A 19,710-nucleotide genomic window follows, 5' to 3' on the forward strand; every position below is an offset into this window, starting at 1 on the left:
CTACCTGGTCTTTGTTGTAAAGCTCCTATATGTCCTAGCTCCTCCACTACCTCTTCAGAGCAGTCTCTCAGACTCAGATCTGAGAGGCTGTCATCCCGGCTCGAGTCCTCCTGCCAAATAAAACAGTAACTCTCAAGTTTTAGGCTGTGCATTTATTTCAGTCGACAGTTTCAAAGTTGGCAAAATATTAATGAGGACTGAATTTACTTATTATTGGGTATGTTTGGGTGTTGGTAAACCAGCTGCATTTGGAAACAAAAAAAAGATATACATGTTATATAAATTGCTAAATGTTTTTCCATAAATTTCACTTTTGGCCCTACTTCATCAATAACTTATTCTGTTGTCTTAATCAAAATTTTCATGAAATTTGCATTTTACTGACGGCAAAAACCTGAAGATTAAAAATAAAACGTAATTATATTCAAAGTGCACAAAATTGAAAAATGTTTATAAGGAATTACATAAATGTGAAAACAATATGAACTATTTTTTCATGTTTTAAAAAGTTACTTTTACTGAAATAATCAAAATTATTCATTAAAATTAAAAGGTAATGTACCAACTGTAAACAATATGCATTGAACTTTTACATCAAAATTAACTTTTTTTCTTTTTTGTGGGGGTAATCAGGTTTGTTTGTTTGTTTCTTTCTTTATTTTTAACAGGGGTACTGGGGATTAAGCCCAGACCTTGTGCATGCTAATCACACACTACCACTGAGCTATACCATTCCCCTGAAAATCAATTTTTGAACACTGAATTACATATTATTAAATACATTTATAAAAAGAAAATTATTTGTAATTCTACTGTAATTCAATTTCCAACCTAGTTGCTAGTGCAAAAAATGGTCTAGATATTCATATATGCAAATAAAAGAGTATGTTTATTATCGATAAATAATATTTAGCTACTACGTGCAACTCTTTCGAATATCACTTTAATCAGAAATCAAAGGGGCAAGAAAATGGATACTTGACCCTCTGGGAAATATTACTTTGTTCTTACAAGAATATGTTAACTTTCGTGCCATATGGTACAGGGATTTGATGAATTAATTTGTCCTTCTCTTACTTAAGCACTTTGTCTACTCAAATCTACACTGCTTCCAAAAAAGTGTCTGACTCAGGCATCAGTGACAGCACATTCTACATTTACGACACTGAGATGCAGTCTCCCTCTGTGTGGAATTCAAGGTCATGAGATGTGCGAAGGCAATTCCCTGGGGTTTGAATGGTGTTTGTATTGAACACAGATACCTAGCATTACAGGTCCTTTCTGTGTGAGCATTAAATGCCAGCTCCTGAGTAATAGAGTGTCCTAAGAGTTTTTAAAAATGAATTTAGATGTTGTGCCTTGTGGTAAGCAGGGTTCCTCTTGCTCATGTCTAAGATTCTACTTCAAAAAAGACAGACTATTTCTATTTTTAAATCTCAATATTTACAAATGTTAGAAAATGTATCCTTTGCAACTTTAAATTTATGATAAAAATAGTACAACTTAAAATGGGCAATAAGGTACAAAGTTTTGCAAAACTATTTTAGAGCTACTTGAGTAAACAAGTTTTGAAATTTTTAATAAGAAGCTGTATATGGAGCTAACTCCAAAGCCTTTCCATTTCTCAAACTAAATATGTCTGTGTCTTACATTCAAATGGGTGAAATGAAATCTGGTCAGGTCCATTTAGTTTCCCTTTTCCCTCTCTGGGCAGAGCTTTTTTGCTAGGATAGCTCATGACCTGTGATTTCACTTATTATTTGACCACCTCTGGTCTAATCAGCTGTGTCTGGGACTTGAGTCAGGGATCTCTAAAGCTATGAACTTCAAATAGGTACTATGCTCTCTCATCTTTAATTGGGCAGGGACACATCCCAGGAGGAACATAAGAAGAGGAAAGAGTGCTATACTAGAAAGAGACCAAAAAAGATGAATGCTTAATAGGTATTACTATTTGATGAGTGTGAATATCAGCTGCCAAGCAGTAAAGTAGCTGCATGAACCCTATGGCCATATTGTAAATGCTCTCAGAAATAAGAGTATTTCAACTAATTTTCAGCAGAATTCTTTCTGATGGGTGCAAAACAATGGATTGTTAAGTGTACGGTTTCTGGAGTCAGACTGCTGTGGGTTCTCCAGCTCTACCACTGACTAACTGTGTGAGACCCTGGGTAAGTTACTTGGTCTCAGACTCCACATCTATACAACAGGAATAGTAACAGTAAACTCCTGATAGGATTATGAAGATTAAATGAGAGAATCCTTGTTATACTTTGAAAAATGCCTGATACATATTAAAGACTTAAAAAACACTAGCCAGTTGTGAGTAGAAAGCTCATTGAAGTCATTTTGTACTAATGCACAGTTTTGAAAGTAGCATATGAGATAGCGTAAATCTCAATTAGTCTCATAAATGGAGGGAAGGAGTGTTAATAATATACACAACCAGAAACTGGGTAAAAGATACATTAACTCATCTTTCCATCATTTCTGGAAATGATCATCTATTTAAAAAAATAATTTTCTGTTTTGTACTGTTTTGCCTTTTTTATGAGCACTTTTATTATGAACACAGAAAAGCAATAAACATAAAAAGCAATTCACTCCTAAAATTGAAACAATTCACCCTCATTTGCCAATACTACCACTAACTCTTTCAAACTCCTATAAATCTTCTGAAATTATATGCATTTAGAAATGAACGGTGGATTCACTCCTGCTCCATGGTTGCTTAATACTCATATGGATGCCCTATCAAAGAGGAAAACAGTGAGAGATCATGTAAAATACAATCAAGCAATTCTAGCATTTAAATCCAAAGTGAAAAGACACGCATGTTGTAGCAAAGTAATACTAAAAACAACATGAGTTCATTTATTAGCAATAATTTCCAAGTGTGCTTTGGTAGAATTATTACTCAGTAATCTTGTTTTATGTTCCAAAGGGGGAAATTAAGAATATTTAGGTCCTGCTAAGTTGTTATTTTCATTTTAGAAAAACAAAATCTCTCACATTTTCAAACCACAGAAGATGTCACACAAGTGCACATGCGTGCGTGCACACACACACACACACTTTTAAAAGCCAGGCCACAAATTACTTTCAACTATAAATTTACAGGAATAATTTTTACTAAAAAAAGTTTGTAAAGTGGCATTTTATATTGTATTACTTTGTTAAAACCCAAGAAACAATCACTAGACCTTTTTTAAAAAATCCATACAAGACAGAAGAAAAATTATATTTGGATTCTGGCTACTTTAGAGGCACTCCTCATCCCTCATTAGGCACTTGATGTATAAATGTAATTACTTAGTATAGTTATAATCTCCCTATGGAAAAAATTTTAGTCAAATTACTGTGTTTCAGATAGATATCCCATTCTAATTCTCAGTCAGAAGTCCTTTTTAAGTTAGATGATTAGTAATTTCCATTTAGCAACTACTCAGAAAATCATGAGAGAGAACTGAAATGCTCTACATGATACAGCATGGTTTATGAAAATGTTATGTCAGAATTTAGGACAACTAAATATGGCCCTGAAGTTTGAACGAAAGGGGGTTTACTTCTTTCTCTGCAGCTGGTGATCTCAAGCCTCTTAAAATGTACATGATGCCAAAGCTGCAAAGCTGTGTTTCACAGCAGGTTGGAAATAGAGCCCTACAATATGTGGCAGAATCCTTACACAGAGATGGAAACCAGGCTGTCTGGGTTCAAATCCTGACTGTGCTCCACTCTAGATAAGCAAAATATTTAAACTTAATTCTAGGATCCTCATCTACAAAGTAAGGGTAACATCATATCCACCACTCAGTGTTGTGGTGAGGATTAAGAGTTAACCCTCCTACACTATTGGTGGGGATGTAACTTGGTGCAGCCACTATGGGAAACAGTATGGAGATTCCTTAAAAAAATAAAAATAAAGTTACTATATGTTCCAGCAATCTCACTCCAGGGCATATATCCAGAGAAGACTCTAATTTGAAAAGATACATGCACCCCAATATTCATAGCAGCACTATTTACAATAGTCAAGACACAGACACAACCTAAATGTCCATCAACAGATGACTGGATAAGAAGATGTGGTGTTCACACAGACACACACACACACACACACACACACAGTGGGATACTACTCAAGCCACAAAAAAGAATGAAATAATGTCATTTGTAGCAACATGGATAGACCTAGAGATTATCATATTAAGTGGAGTAAGTCAGACAGAGAAAGACAAATATCATATACCACTTATATGTAGAATCTAAAAAAAATGATACAAGTGAATTTATTTACAAAACAGAAACAGACTTAAGGACATACAAAACAAACTTATGGTTACCAAAGGGGAAGAGGGGAGGGATAAATTAGGACTGTGGGATTAGCAGATACAAACTACCATATATAAAATAAATAAACAACAAGATCCTACAGTATAGCAGAGGGAAACTACACTCAATATCTGCTAATAACTTATGATGAAAAAGAGTATAAAAAAATACATATATAACTGAATCAGTGTGCTGTACACCAGAAAATAACACAACATTGTAAATCAAATATACTTCAATGAAAAAAAAGACAACTGCAAAAAAAAAAAAAAAAGAACATATATGTTTAGAACTGAACCTGGATATATGGGAAGCATTTTAATTAATGTTACATTACTACTATTATAATTGTATTGTTGTTGCTGTTAGTCTTAATTGTATGATTAGGATTGGGCTTATGCACATATAATACGAAGAGTTGCATCTATGACGTAATATCCTGATTACTAAGATGACCCTTTTCCCTGACAATTAAACTCCTTTTCCAGATGTTTGAAATTACACATTAACAACTTGTCCCTATTAGGACTGTGGAAATGGGGCACAGTCACAGAGGGCCTTGAGTGACCAAAAATTATGCCAATTTTCCATTGTCCTTGGATCAGACAATGAAGACCATCCAGGTTGGTGGTCAATCATCCCAGTAGGTAGACAGACTATAGGTGAGGGATGTGGTCATCTGTAGATCATGGGCAGCAAGCAACTCATGCCAGGGAGGTTTGGCATCACATATCAATGGCCTAGTCACAGAGACCAAGGTCAAGAGCAGCAGTCTCACCTGTAGAGAGTCTGGGGAGGCCTGCAATGAATAACAGCACAATGGACAGGGATAGGATCTCATTGGTGGATTATGTACAAGTCAGCATCCTCGTCACCCAGAAGAAGGCAATGATCCTTCCTAGCAGAAATGACAGAAAACTGCTCCTATGGCTCTTTGCCCACTCTGTTTTACTTTGAGCTGGGCACTGGTTGTTTTGGCCACACAGCGTCTGTAAGTTATGATAATTATACCTGATTTTACTTTGGGGAAATCAGCCCTCTCCACCCAGCCCATGTGCTCTGGGTCATGCTTTTCTCAATTTCTCAGACTGGAGAAGCTGACCTAAACTAAATCAGTCAGTATATTCCATCCCCCAAACACAGTGATGGGGCGGGCACATCACTCAAACCATCTTATGAGAGCCAACGAGACTTAAACCCAGAGCTTTATGTTATCAAGAAGCCAGATTATTTCTTCTGGTTTGAAGCGTGGTGCTGATATGATCCTGAATCTTCTTGGGATCACACATGGAGCCCGAAAATGGAGTCCACTCAAGAAAGCAGAGGTAAGTCTTGGGTAGATCCCTTTTTCAAAAGTCTCCAGAACTTTTGCTTACACGAGCCAGTATGCTATCTTTTGCTTAATCCCATTTGGGGAACGTTTACTGTTTAATTGCAACAACAAAAAATCTAAAACGATACACACTTACCTTGTCAACTTACGATTTTTCAACAAATCTATCTTTCCTCTGGAACTCTGAGCTCACATGGGGAAAGACTGTTTCAGTCACCTTTCTATTAATATGTCCTGTCAAGTAACTGATGTAGAGTAGGTGCTCAATATTCATTTATTGATTGAGTAAGTGGGTAAATGAATGAATGAGCACAGCTAACTGGCTTTATCACCAAGGGTCTAGGGAAGAGGTTGGCAGACTTTGACTTATGAGTCATATCAGGCCCACAGCTTGTTTTTATAAATAAAGTTTTATTGGAACACAGCCATTTCCACTCATTGGCATGTTGTCTAGGTGGAGGGGGAGTGCATAGGTGGGGAAGTATGTGTCTTGGGGGAGGGGGTTTGGGAGGAATGTTTAAAAGAAGAAAGAGTGAAGATAAGAGAGATAAGGTTACTGGAGACCAACTTCTTCTCCTCTACAATACTGCTTCAGGCTGATCCACTCTCCTAAAAGTCAAATAGTTTGGTTTTGGAAGGCCATCAATATCTGTCCTCTTAGCACACTGCGTGCAATTTTCTATGAAGCATAGAGGACAAATAAGAAAAAATTTAGAGAACAGTATTTCTAATTCTATTAGGTCAATGGACAAATTGTACTGATAAAATGGAAGGAGTATTTTGTGCCAATTTATAAAAACAAGGATATGATAAAAATGTATTCAGAAAAAAAGGAACATACCGTTCCAAAAACAAGAGTTTCTATTAAAAATTTTTAAAACACTGTCTCTAGAATTCTAGGAATACAAGTTTATAAAAAAATCTCTTCTACCTGAATTCTGAATGTCTTCCCATCTCAACTAATAGAGATCTTATAAAATGAACACGCTTTAGTATTATCAGGATACAAGATGTGAGCAAAAAAAGGGAATAAGTAACTATTAGAAATCAACATCTACAAAAATGTAAAACTGAAGGAAAAAAGAGCTGCCATTTTTGTTCTCTTTAGATTTGTCAGAGAAACTAGGTTGAAATAGCTTGGGGGACCAGTTTCAGTCGAATAGTTTAAATTTGTTTAACCTTTTAGTCTGTTAGCAAAATATATACAGTGTGCAAAATCCACAGAGTTGCTTCTGCTACCAGAATTAGCTACAAGAGGGTTTGATTTTTCAGCACTGGTTTGTTGTTTTTGTTTTTTTACATTTTGTACGCTAATGTGCCCTTTATTTTTCCCAATTTTCACTGACAGAGGAATACATTTGTTTTAGAAGAGACTTAGCATAACTTGAAATCTCTCTGAAATAATTTTCCCAAATTAGCTAATTTAGGGAGAGATGTGAAGGGTATATTACATCTACTTCCAAGACGATTACTTTACTAAAAAGCAAATTAAAGCTGATCAAATTTAAGTTTATTGCTTAATTGTTTTTTTAGTCATGTTTGTTCCATTTTGTATATAACAAAGGATGAAAATTCTGCCTTAGGCTTTAAATCATCTCAGGTTGAATGTTTTTGCTTATAAACAGCAAAATAAATAAATAAATAAATAAACCTAATTGTAGGAATGCCTGCAGTAGCTTTTCAGACAATCCTAACCATCAGGAATACAATTGAAAACTAAAAATAATAATAAAAATTATAATAGCAAAGTGCATTACCTGCAATGTGTACAATGGGGCTAGTATCCAGAATTTTATAAAGAAATCCTACTCCATTATCACTCAGCTGGGTGACAGGCATCATCGCATTGATACTAATTCTTATCCAGTCACTAATTAAGCCCAGCATAATACACAGTGGAGATGTACTCATCGGGAAAATTTTATGTGCACAGATCTGTTCTTTCTGAGATCTTCAGACATATGAATTAGATTTCTATCATAAGGGAACAAGTTGATTGTCTTCACTGCTCTTCATTGTTAAAATGTAGCATATAATTTCATTAAGTGTGTGAATACCTTTTCTTTCCAGTACTGCTATAAACTAAAAATGAAAATAATATTGAATCACAAGTGTGTGGCGGTCCTGAAATACCTTTATGTAGATCACTTTGGAATACACTGGCCTGGGCCATGTAATGTAAGGCTGGCAGTATGGGCTCAGAGTTAATCTGAGAGGGACACTTCCTATATAATCTGCAATTTGGTGGGTGGGGCGCTTTTCTTTTTAGCCAGATATTTCTTTCTTTTAATGTGTTTGCTTGTGCTTTTGTCTATCTAAATTTTTACTCATACCCTCATGCTGGCAACGGTTTGGTGAACATTTGGGATATTCTTCATATAAGCCCAACCTTGCTCCAATATAGTGTGATGTTTGGCCAAATTTCAGAAGCTCCTTCATGACCTTGTCCCAGATCTGGCTTTCAGTCACACACTACTCTGACTCTCGGTACTAAAGCCATTCCAGTCAGACAAGACATGCTCATATCAACAGAGAAAGCCCAATAGCAAACTTATTAATTTTATTAGCAATATCTGTATTCTAAAATCAAGCTTAACTCAGTATAACTTAATGGACCTAAACAGAATAAAGACTTGTGTGTATGATTTCTCTTTATTAGACACACTTTCCTATAGAGCTATCTGGTCTCCTACACCATGCCCAACAGATAAAGAGAAAAGCAGCCCCTGACCTTCAGGATCTGACCTGGCGTGATCAGCTGGGACTTGGACCTGGTGCTCACACCCAGGTCTTGGTGTTCTTTTGCTGAACATAAGCAATGCCAGAGAACATCAACATCAGACCACGCCATTCTGTGACTATGACGGATGAAGAGAAAAAACAAGACTGCTCTCTAACCATGCCTAAATGCAGGCAAAATGGGAACACGGTCCTAACCACAAAGACAACAAACACCACTTCTTCTAGCTAACATGAGTGACTGCTGCTTCTTTATCAATCACGGCTTTAGCCTCACTTTAGTTTGCCCTCCCTGTAGGTAAGATTTATGGTAATATCTAACTGTAAAATTGTTCCCACATTTTGGAAAACCTGGTCAGGAGTGAATGCTCACTACCTTGCATTAGTTCCCAAATTACCCAACCAAAGCCAACATCATATAATAAATTCTTCCTAACGCTCTCTTCCTAAGATGCCCCATTAGTTTTCATGGTGAGCATTCTGCCTTGTTGCAACAAGTAACATACTCACTTGTTCAACTACAAGTGTCTTCCTGTGGTCTTTGACTGGAAATGACATTGACACAATGCAGTTTCTCCAGCCTGGTGATTCAGAATCTTTACTCACTATGCCTGATCTCTTTCTTGCCCTTATTATTTTATCTACACTTGATGCTAGCAGTACCTTAGGCCTACATCATCTCTTAAATCAGCCATCTGCTTTGATTTGTCTCCAGGCTGCCTCCACCTATATCCAACTCTTGCTGTCTCTTTTACTAAAACCCTAGACTACCAGAGTGACTGCCTTTTGCTTTTCTATATATGTCAGATTCCTTAGTAAAGTTGGTTAAATGCAGATTATTTCCATGAATAGTAAGATTAGACTACTAAACTCTTTCTCACCTCTCATATTGGATATGTCTCTGAGCTTCATTTAATTGTACCCACGAAGACACATACTCTCAGGGTAAAAACTAATCAAAATAAAGAAGGCCAAATGGTATTTGTGCTTTCAAGTGGTGAAGATGGAGAAATTTCATTTGGAACTTGTAGACAGCTATGTGGAAAGAGCCTGATCTTATTATTTTAGTGCAAACTCTCCACTCACAATGATTGAGATTTAATCCGTCCTATTTGGCTCATATTTATTTACAAATGTTCGTTAACTTGATACTCTTATCTTAAAATTTGATGTTCCAGTAAGAACTGCTGTAGAAGAAAGGGATGTATGTCATGCATGAATGCACTATGAAATTACTGCTCTCAGTAATATGTAAGCCCTCATTTGTAGATTGCTAAATTTTTAAAAAATGGGGGTAAAGTAGAAGGAGGACTGGAAAAGGAAAGGAAACATGTTTTCTCGTCCCAACTCTATCACTGAGTTGATTAAATGGCTCCAATCTTCAGTTTTTCTAATCTTTCAAATGAGATAATTTGTCAAGATTTCTAAAATGCTATAATTTTATTTAACAAACATTTCATAAACATAAAGTGGGCTACTCTCAGTCATGTACAAGTGTTCAAGAATCATACAACTAACTATTCAGAAGAACTAGGTTAATTAATGGCATACATTTCTCTCAATTTACTCCTCTATGACTCAATGTTTGGTAAATGTTCTTTTGGTAATTTCCAGAAAACAGGAAACTGGGACATTTTAAGGATTTGCTTAAAGTCCAAATGACAGAATAGTGTTTACAATTAGATGTCTTATTTCCCAGTCTACTTTTTTTTTTTATCAGCCATACATAGATATTCTGTCATCCTTAAAATTTGTATTTTAAGTGTGTGTGGGTTTCTTACCATTATGTGTTTCTATGGAAAACAGTATTATGCTTCTGGGAAATTTACCATAGTTAAAATACAGAATCAAATCCAGGGGAATGGTCTAGACTGCCAACATCTGTCATTAAGAGGAGAGTGGAGGAATTGCTCAGAGGACTGGGACAATCAGTTGCCTTGCAAAGCTCTTAATAAAGTTCACATAGGCTTCCCACATGATTCAGGATTAAGTTGAGGCACTAAGTATTCCCACAGAATTTTTCTCACTTCAATTAGGATATAAATGAGACAAGTTGAGTCACAGCAAAAATCTTGTCATGTATTCTGTGCCCTTTTCTCTAGGATCGCCTAAAGGCCCAGCTGAGACTGAAGAAAAATTAATTAGATACTAAAAATTTTAAAACCTAGGGCATTTTGATAAGTTTATTCTTGCTTTCAACAAGAGGAACTGCCCAATTCCTATTGTTTAAATATTTTAAAAGTAAGAATATTAAAGTAGACCCCTGGGAAATTAAGTGGATCAACTGAATGAAGTGTTGTATATCCTGTCATCCTCCTGCTTTCCTCTGAAATTAATTGTTGAATTTTCTATCACAACATCCTTGTAGAAGTGTGCACGGGAAGGAGAAACGGTAAGAGAAGCAAAAGTAAAAGGAACAGAAAGAGAGAAGATATAACTTATGAATTCAGGACTGAAATATGAAATATTAGGATAACAGAATTCTACAAGCAACACTATAAACTTGAATTTGACAACTTATGAAAATGGACCAAGGTCTCAAAGAACACAAACCACCACAACTCACTCTATAAAATCCATAATTTGTTTAACTCCATAACTAATAGGGAAATTGAGTTCATCAATTAAAAACTTCCCATAACAAAATCTACAGGCCCAGATGGTTTCTGGAGAGAATGGTATCAAATGTTTAATGAATAATTAACACCTAATTCTACACAACCTCTTCCTAAAATTACAACAAGACATAGCACTTTTCAAATCAATTTATAAAATATAGATTACCCTGTATCAAAACCAGATGAAGATGGTGCAAAAATGAAAACTATACACTGAATATTCTCATGAATCTAGATGTAAAACTCCTTAACAAAATGTTAGCAAATAGAATTCAGCAATCTATAAAAAAAATTCTGCATCACAACCAGGTGGAGCTAACTACAGGGATGCAAGGTTGTTTCTATATTTGAAAACCAAATAATGCATTCTATCACATTAACAGACTAAAGAAGAAAAAAATCACCTAATCATATCAACTGATGCAGAAAATACATATGGCAAAATTCAACATCCATTCGTGGTAAAAATAGGTAATAAGTAAGACAGAAATGCACATATAAGTTCAGAAAGGAAATGTGCAAGAATGTCCATAGCAGCATTATCTGCAATATCCCCAAAGTGGAAACTACCCAGATGCTTTTCAATAGTCGAATAAATAAATTGTGGTACATTCACTTAAAACAGGAGTTGGCCAACTTTTTCTATAAAGGGTGAGATAGTAAATATTTTAGGTTCTGTAGTCAATACAGTCTCTGTTACAACTTTTCAACAGTTGCCAGTGTAGCCTGAAAAGAGCCACGGACAATACATAAACAAATGGATGAGCAATAAAACTTTAATTGGCACTAAAACTTGAATTTCATAAAAATTTTCACATATCCTGAAATAACGTTCTTCTTTTGATTTTTTTCAATCATTTAAAAATGTAAAAACCATTTTTATCTTGTAGGTCATACAAACACAGGTGTGAGTCAGATTTGGTTCATGGCCCATATGATGGCCAACCCTTGAGGTAGAAAAATAACAGAGAAATGAGAACGAAAGAGACTACAATTACATGCAAAAACATGGAAGAGTATAAAAAACATAATGTTGAGTGAATGAAGTTGGACACAAAATAATGCATACCATATAATTCCATCTATATGATTATATTCATAGAATTCATATTCATTCATATATATAAATATAATGTATTATATATATTCAAAAGTAGGCAAAATTAATTTATGATGTCAGAAGTTGGAAAAGTGGTTACATTTGACTGAGGTGATTTAAAGCGGGCATGAGTGGGGCTTTGGGGATCCTGGTGATGAATCTTGGTATAGGTGCTGGTTATCAGGGTATGATCGCTTTGCAAAACTTTATTGCACTGTGCCTTATGATTTATGTACTATTCTGATTATTATTCTTTAATAAAAGTTCAAAACTGTTTATAATTTTAAATTTCCCAGTGTCACTTTAAATCTTTTTATCTGGAGAAAATGTTTTCCCCTTTCACTGGGTAAAAACTCTTGACAACCATGAGATTTTCTAGTCTCTCTCAGGTAATAGATGGTCTTGTGCAAATTATAGCTTTGATCTGGAAACTGTAATATATTAATCACACATCCGTCTTTGTTCAAGCTTCTCTCATCCCTGTCCTGAAGTGTACAGTCTGTAGAAAATTGCTACCTGATTTCAGGCACTAGAGCGTTTCATTTCTCCCCTTTTCCTCACTTGCCAGTAATTCTTAAAGACCACGTGGGTTGGCACAGAGAGGGAAGAGAGAATGGAACAGAAAGTTCTGATTGGATTGGTATTGTTGAAATACACTTTGGCTTTGTGGAATTGTTGGAAAAACTGACCTTTCTTTCACATGTACCTTTGATGGAGTTTTTAAATCCCTCCTACTAAGACACTCCAACTGCAACTCAGCTGATCTTGATATATTCTGTTTCTTTGGCAGATGCATTACCTTCATTCTCTGGTTCTCCCACTGTCCTTTCCATGTAGACTTTTTCTGCTGGAGTCCTACAAGACAGGTAGGTAGTCTTATTAGGAAGAAGTCAAATAGCTCCAGGCTGCCTCTCTCCCCGACCCGGCCTACACATGGTTCACAACAAACACTAGTGAATATTTTGTTCAAAGTCATACTAAAAGCACAGGCAAACCCAAATATTACCTCCCCTTCACTCTGCACTCTGCTTGGCAGTCCGTCTGTCTCACTGTCCTGTCTGGCAGAAGTCAGATGCCAGTCCACTATCTTTCTCAAATTCTAGAAGAGTTGTCAAACTCACAGAGTGGTTCTGGTACTACACAGATCTCCAGGCTTGAGGAAAGGAGAGCTATATCCATCCTAACTCATGTGTGTGAGTTTGTGTGTGTGTGGTGGTGTACGTGGGGTAAGCGGGGAACTCATATATGGCATCAGTTCTCTCCACAGAAATACCCTTACACATCTTCAGAACTCCACAATTCCTGACCCTTTCTATATCCTTTCGATGGTAAGGAATTTCTAAAATTGTGCAACCATTTCCTAAACATTCCCTTTGAAAATCTACATTTTGGGTTATTTCATAACGCATCTGGTGCCACATTTAAAACCAGCAATTTAACTTGCAATTACATTAAACTTTCTGTTATGAAAGGAAAGCGGAGCTCAGAGAGGGAATTCACTCCTAGTTTTAGAAAGGATTTAAGACAATTCAGTTCTCAAATTGATTTCTAGAAATATTACATCAAATTAAATTTTCAAGAATATTTGAGAATTCCCAACTCACTTCAAGAATATTATTACTAGGAGGGAGGGTATACCTCAGTGGTAGAGTGCGTGCTTAGCATGCATGAGGTCCTGGGTTCAATCCTCAGTACCTCCATTAAAAAAGTAAGTAAGTAAGTAAAATAAGTAAGTAAAAAAATAGATAAATAAATAAATAAATAAACCAAATTATCTCTGCCCTAAAAAAATTAGAAAAAAAAATCTAAGCAAACTATTATTTTTAACACTCTAATTTGATGGGTAAAAAAATGAATGATTATTTCAGGAAAATTACTTTATTACAACATTGTATACATTTTCTATACTGCTAATAATCTTCTCAACATCATACTCATTAAATACTCTTAAGCTCTATTACTGTTATCCACTTAACCATATCTGTTATCTTTCTCAAATGGGATCACTGTTATTGCTTCTGTCCCGACTATAACTTTCTTGACCTTTCCTACATGCTTCCAGTTAGGTTTCAGCCCAATATATTATTTTCTCCTTCTTCTAATTTATATTGTTTTTGTGGTACAGTAGTGTTTTGCCCTTAATGGACTGACTTAGCTCTGCATTATTAATCACATTCTGTTGGTGTAATGTCTCATTTAGTTTCATTGATTTAATTCCCTTTTAAATTTCTTCTGTATACAAAACAAATGTTATGAAATATTTTCTTCTTTTCCCCATATTGAACTTCTTCTCTGTCTTACATAATTGAGAGTCTTTCCCCCCTTTCTCTTCATCCAAAATTTCACCTAGTCATCGTGTTATTTCTTTTCATTCTATCATACAGGATCAATTCTATCCAAACCTTCCATTTGCCCAGGTATAAAATGGATAACTTGTTCTAGACTCTCATTTCCTTATCTGGGGTCTACTGGTATTTCTCTCAAAGCATCTAGTGTCGCATGTTCTCACATCTTGTCTGTTACATAAGAGTATGGGGGACTAGGATTCAATTAGGGATGTGGGCAACAGTTGTGGGTAGAACAGGTTTCTAATTTTTTTTCATAATTGTGTTAAAAATCTTGTAGTGGCATTCTACTATTCAAGTGCCTCTCATATTTCTGAAGGGGTACTATATCATTCAAATTTCAACCAGAGAAATATAAACACTAAGATATATATATATATATACACACACATACACATTTACACATATACACAGATATATTTTTGGGATTTCGCCTTATGTAGGTAGCTGGTTATTCTCTGCAAAGCTATTTTCTTCACATATGAAGCTGCAGCTTAGAGTCTTCAGAGCAAGCAGTTGGGAAGGGAAGATAAGTGTAAAATAGGGGGAGACCGAGAGCAAACTAGAACTCAAAAGCATAAGCTGGAACTCCACAAGAAAGGGCTGAAACCCATGCCAGTTCTTGTTGGCCCTAGTGTGGGTGACATGGGTGTCTTGCAGAAGCCAGGTCCTTCCTCACAGAACTAAACACACATATATGGCCCAGGAGTCAGAGAAACAGAAGGAGAAGGCATGGAAAGACAGAACAGTTGCAAGCTCAGCTGGGTTTCACACCAACAAGATGAGTCAACCAATCAGCAACAACATGTCTGAGCTACAAAATGGTGGCTGCTTTCTTTCTGCCTTCTAAATCTCCCAAGAATCTGTCTCATGGACAATCCTAACTGGAAACATAAAGCAGGGGATTCTGGGAAATATAGTGCAACCTAGCCAAGTGAAAAAAGGTAAAAAAGTACCCTTGGATTTTTTTATTATTATCCTCAAATAGAGCCTTGCCTTGAAACTTTTATTTTTGACAGACACAACAAGACCTGAGTCTTATTTCCTATTTCATTCATTTTCCCCCTGAGGCTAACCAAGAAAGTGACAAAAACCTAAGCAATGTTATAAATTAAAGTCATACTTACATTATCATGAGAAAATAAAAATAATAACAGTCCTTATGATTTGTTATACTATGTATTTTAATTTACTGTTCAAATTCAGGCAAATTCACTCCAATAACAATTATATTTTTCAGGGCTGTCTATGAAGCTGGCCTTACTACAACCGTATTTTCTATGTGCAAAGTGAAGCAAAAGAGGAAGGTTTTAGCCAAACTTACCTCCACTGAGCCTTTTATTCCCTCAGAAACTTATAAGCCCAAACAGCAAAGTCCTCATCAAAGAGCTTCCCTGAAATTACCTTAGCTACCAAAAGCATTTTTACTCAATGAAAGCTTTAAAATAACTCAGCTTCATTAGACAATTATTTCAAAAGCCACAATCAACATCCAACTGTGAAAAACACAATAGTGACTTAAAAAAAAAAATTCAACTGGTGATGTGAAAACGTCAGCAAAAACCTCAAAGTGAAAAAAAAAAAAAATTTACTGTCAAATGACCAAACCAAAAAGAAATCCATGTACCTAATTAAGAGTATAGCTGAAGAACACTGAAACTTCCATCAAGAGCCAAGAACTTGCTCCATGGCAAATCCCCAAATTAAAAATCTAAACATACAAACTAAGCATCTTAAATCACCCAATATTTTCACTGCTTGCCAGATTCGGTAATTATGAGTTGTTAGCTGAATATGCTCAGAAAATAAAACAATTTAAGAACCTAACTTTAGCTTCAATCTTGGTCTTGTGACGCTTGTACACATAATGTTTGCATACTTTTTAACTTAGTGCTATGAAACTATTTTCTATTCACTTAAACAGTTTGTATTCTGTTTTCCACATTTTAAAGAGAACGCCACAACAAGGTCATTTCATAATTGTCCCATACAGCATGGGACATTTCCCAAGATAAGGCCTTTAGTTCTTCGTTTTCTTATCTGTAAAATGAGGATAATAAGACCTATATTTGATCATCTCGCAAGACTTTTTTTTTTTAGTTCTCCAAAGTGATATATTCTTTTAAACTGCTCTGTAAAAATGATGAGTAAGTTGTTATGGTTAAGCCAAGACTGAGTTTTTTGAACCTTTATATAAGAGAACAACCAAACTCTTTAACTAGTAGTTATCTCTCTTATAAGTAGTAAAGATTTGAATTAACATCTTCAGAGGCTCAACTGAACTAGTAAATGAAATCCTCAGAAATAGCTGGGAACACACTGAAAATGGTAATTTCCTGGCAATCAACCCATACATTAAAAGGGAATGAGACCTTACTCTGCAAAGTCAGGTTGGTGAATTTAGGTCATTCAACTGTTTATCAGTATTGGAATTGTACATTATTTTGCCTGCTCTTAACCTGTGGTTAAGATAAACTATTACCAGTTATAAGCTTTTAGATTGTCCTCCTAAAACAGGCCACCTTGAGCTATCTCTTTGTGTTTGTTCCAGTGACAGGGAAAAATCAAGTTCTTTTACATAGTAGAATGATGGCTCAAACAATTCCTGAGAAAGGCAATTGACATTAACTATTAAGAGTATAATTTTAAAACAAATTAAAAACCATTAAAGACATAAAATGAACATGTCAAAATTTTTATTTAAATCACCAGTTGAATTTAATTCATCAATTAATGAGGGAACCAATAAAAGATTAAAACTGGTTCAACTGGTTTTCCAGGAAACAAATAAAAACCCCTGACTTGTAGTAGCTGTCAGTTTTTGTAGTCCAGGTACTCCAAGCATGGCTGATTTTAAGGTACCAACGAGAAGTCAATGAGCTTTCAAAATTCTTGAAAATTAAATAATTGGTTCTCATAAGCCAGTCTGAGACGGATCCAGCACACCAGTGTCGTAGATATATGCATGATTTAATAAAGGAATGTTAAAATAAGGTATATGGGTAATGAAATCGGTTAATGTCTCGAGAAGAAATAAACTTTGAGAGTTATTTTTCCACCAGACAGGACCTCTGCCGAACAAAATCTATAAGTTAACCTCTGCCCTAATAGAGTTGCAGAACAGCCCAGTCAAAGTCAAGCCCAGCACTTCACCGAAAGAACATCTAATAATTTTTTTCTTTCCCAAGTTATGAATAATATTTTCTCACAGAACAAACCATTAAATCAAGAATGAATTAATGTTCCCTGATTCATTTTAAAACTATTAAGTTTCCTTACTAGGCTATGAGGTACTTGAAGGTAGGAAATCTTTTTCAGTCTTTGTTCTTTGACCCTCATCAAGGACCCAGGACTCTGTAGGTGCTCAATGAAAGTTTGGTAAACTGATGAGTATAATTTTATAAGGGAAAGTAGAATCTAGTTTCTCAAAATGGACAATATCTTCATTCTTCTCCCTCTCTTTAAGATTCCTGCTAAGAAATATGACTGAGGACAGTTAAGGGCAATAAATGTTCTCTGGCCTCAAGGGAAACTTTAAAAGCAATAAAAACAAACATTTTAAAGGCAGTAAAAAACATGGGCTAAATGGTGGAAATGGGGAGGTCATAAAATGATGTAGCAATTTAAACTTATTATTGAAGCAGTTCTTCAAATTTTGACCTTAATTCTTCTTAAGAGTATAACATACAGTTACATTAAAATAAAAATTCATTTCTAATGAGGCAAGGCAATTAAACAAACAAGATAAGACCATTTCTTAGGCCAAAGTTGAAATACAGTGGCCGCTAGATTTACTATAGCTAAAAATTAAACAAACAACCAAAAAATCAAAGCATAAGTTGATCACAATGTGTTACATTAGGTGATCACTGATAAATCTAGTCTAAAGAAATAATCAAAGAGTAAAGAGATTGGCACAATAGTTTGTATTGTGGTCCATCCATTCATTCATCAAATTTTTATCTAATGCCTACTATATGTAAGGCATTGCTCTAAATGCTAGAAATATAGTAGTGAGAAAAAAGATAAGGTTCCTATCTTTGTAGAATTTACTCCCTGATGTCAATGTATGTATACTTTGTGAAATGATCACCACAGTTACCATCTGTCACCATACAAAGTTAATACAGTATTATTGAATGTATTCTCCATGCTCTACATTACATCCCCATGACTTACTTATTTTATAAACAGGAAGTTTTAACCTCTTGATCTCCTTCACTCATTTTACCACCCCACAACCTCCCTATTCTCTGACAACCCCCAGTCTGTTCTCTGTATCCTTGAGCCTGGGTTTGGTTTGGTTTAGTTTGGTTTTCATATTCCACATATAAGTGAGATTATACATTATTTGGCTTTCTCTGTCTGACTTGTATCACTGAATATAATACCCTTTAGGTCCATCTCTCCTGTCTTGAAGGGCAAGATTTCATTCTTTTTTATGGCTTAGTATTCATATATATATTATATATATATATATATGACATCTTCTTTATCCATTCATCTACTGATGGACACTTAGGTTGTTTCCATATCTTGGCTATTATAAATAGTGCTGCAGTGAACATAGTGGTGCATATATCTTTTCAAATTAGTTTTTTTATTTTCTCCAGGTAGATACCCAGAAGTGGAATCATTGGACCATTTTTTAAAATTATTTATTTTTAATTATTTATTTTTTAAATTATTTATTTTAATTTTTTTGACCCTCCATACTGCTTTCCAGAGTGATTGCACCAATTTACATTCCTACCAATGTGCACAAGGGCTTCCTTTTCTCTGTATCCTCACCAACACTTGCTATTTCTTGTTTTTCATTTGGATTTTTTTTTCCTTTTTTATTTTTATTTTTTGGTAATAGCCATTCTGACAAGTGTGAGGTAATATTTCCTGATTTTGATTTGCATTTCCCTGATGACCTGTGATGTTGAGCATCTCTTCATTTACCTGTGGACAACCTGTATGTCTTCTTTAGAAAAAAGTCTATCCCAGGTCCTCTGCTCACTGTTCAATCAGACTGGTTTTTAGTTGTTGTTGTTGTTGTTGTTGTTGTTGTTGTTGTTGTTGTTGTTGTTGTTGTTATTGAGTTATACAAGTTCTTTATATATTTTGGATATTAAGCCCTTATTGGATATATGATCTGCAAATATCTTCTTCCATTCAGTAGGTTGCCTTCTCATTTTGTTCATGGTTTCCTTTGCTGTACAGAAGCTTTTTAATTCAATACACTTTCATTTGTTCACT

The 19,710-nt window shown here is 35.2% G+C and overlaps 1 long non-coding RNA gene across 1 annotated transcript in view; it reads right to left on the reverse strand.

The window, feature by feature from the left end:
• The window catches only part of LOC116665688, a 92,102-nt gene that overhangs the window by 59,871 nt on the left and 12,521 nt on the right, over nucleotides 1-19,710 (reverse strand). The window contains exon 2 of the long non-coding RNA XR_004322321.1: nucleotides 12,921-12,976. This is a non-coding gene — a long non-coding RNA (uncharacterized LOC116665688). The remainder of the gene's footprint in view (nucleotides 1-12,920; nucleotides 12,977-19,710) is intronic.

This window comes from Camelus ferus, chromosome 1 (assembly GCF_009834535.1).
Source record: "Camelus ferus isolate YT-003-E chromosome 1, BCGSAC_Cfer_1.0, whole genome shotgun sequence".
NCBI classification, from domain to species: domain Eukaryota; kingdom Metazoa; phylum Chordata; class Mammalia; order Artiodactyla; family Camelidae; genus Camelus; species Camelus ferus.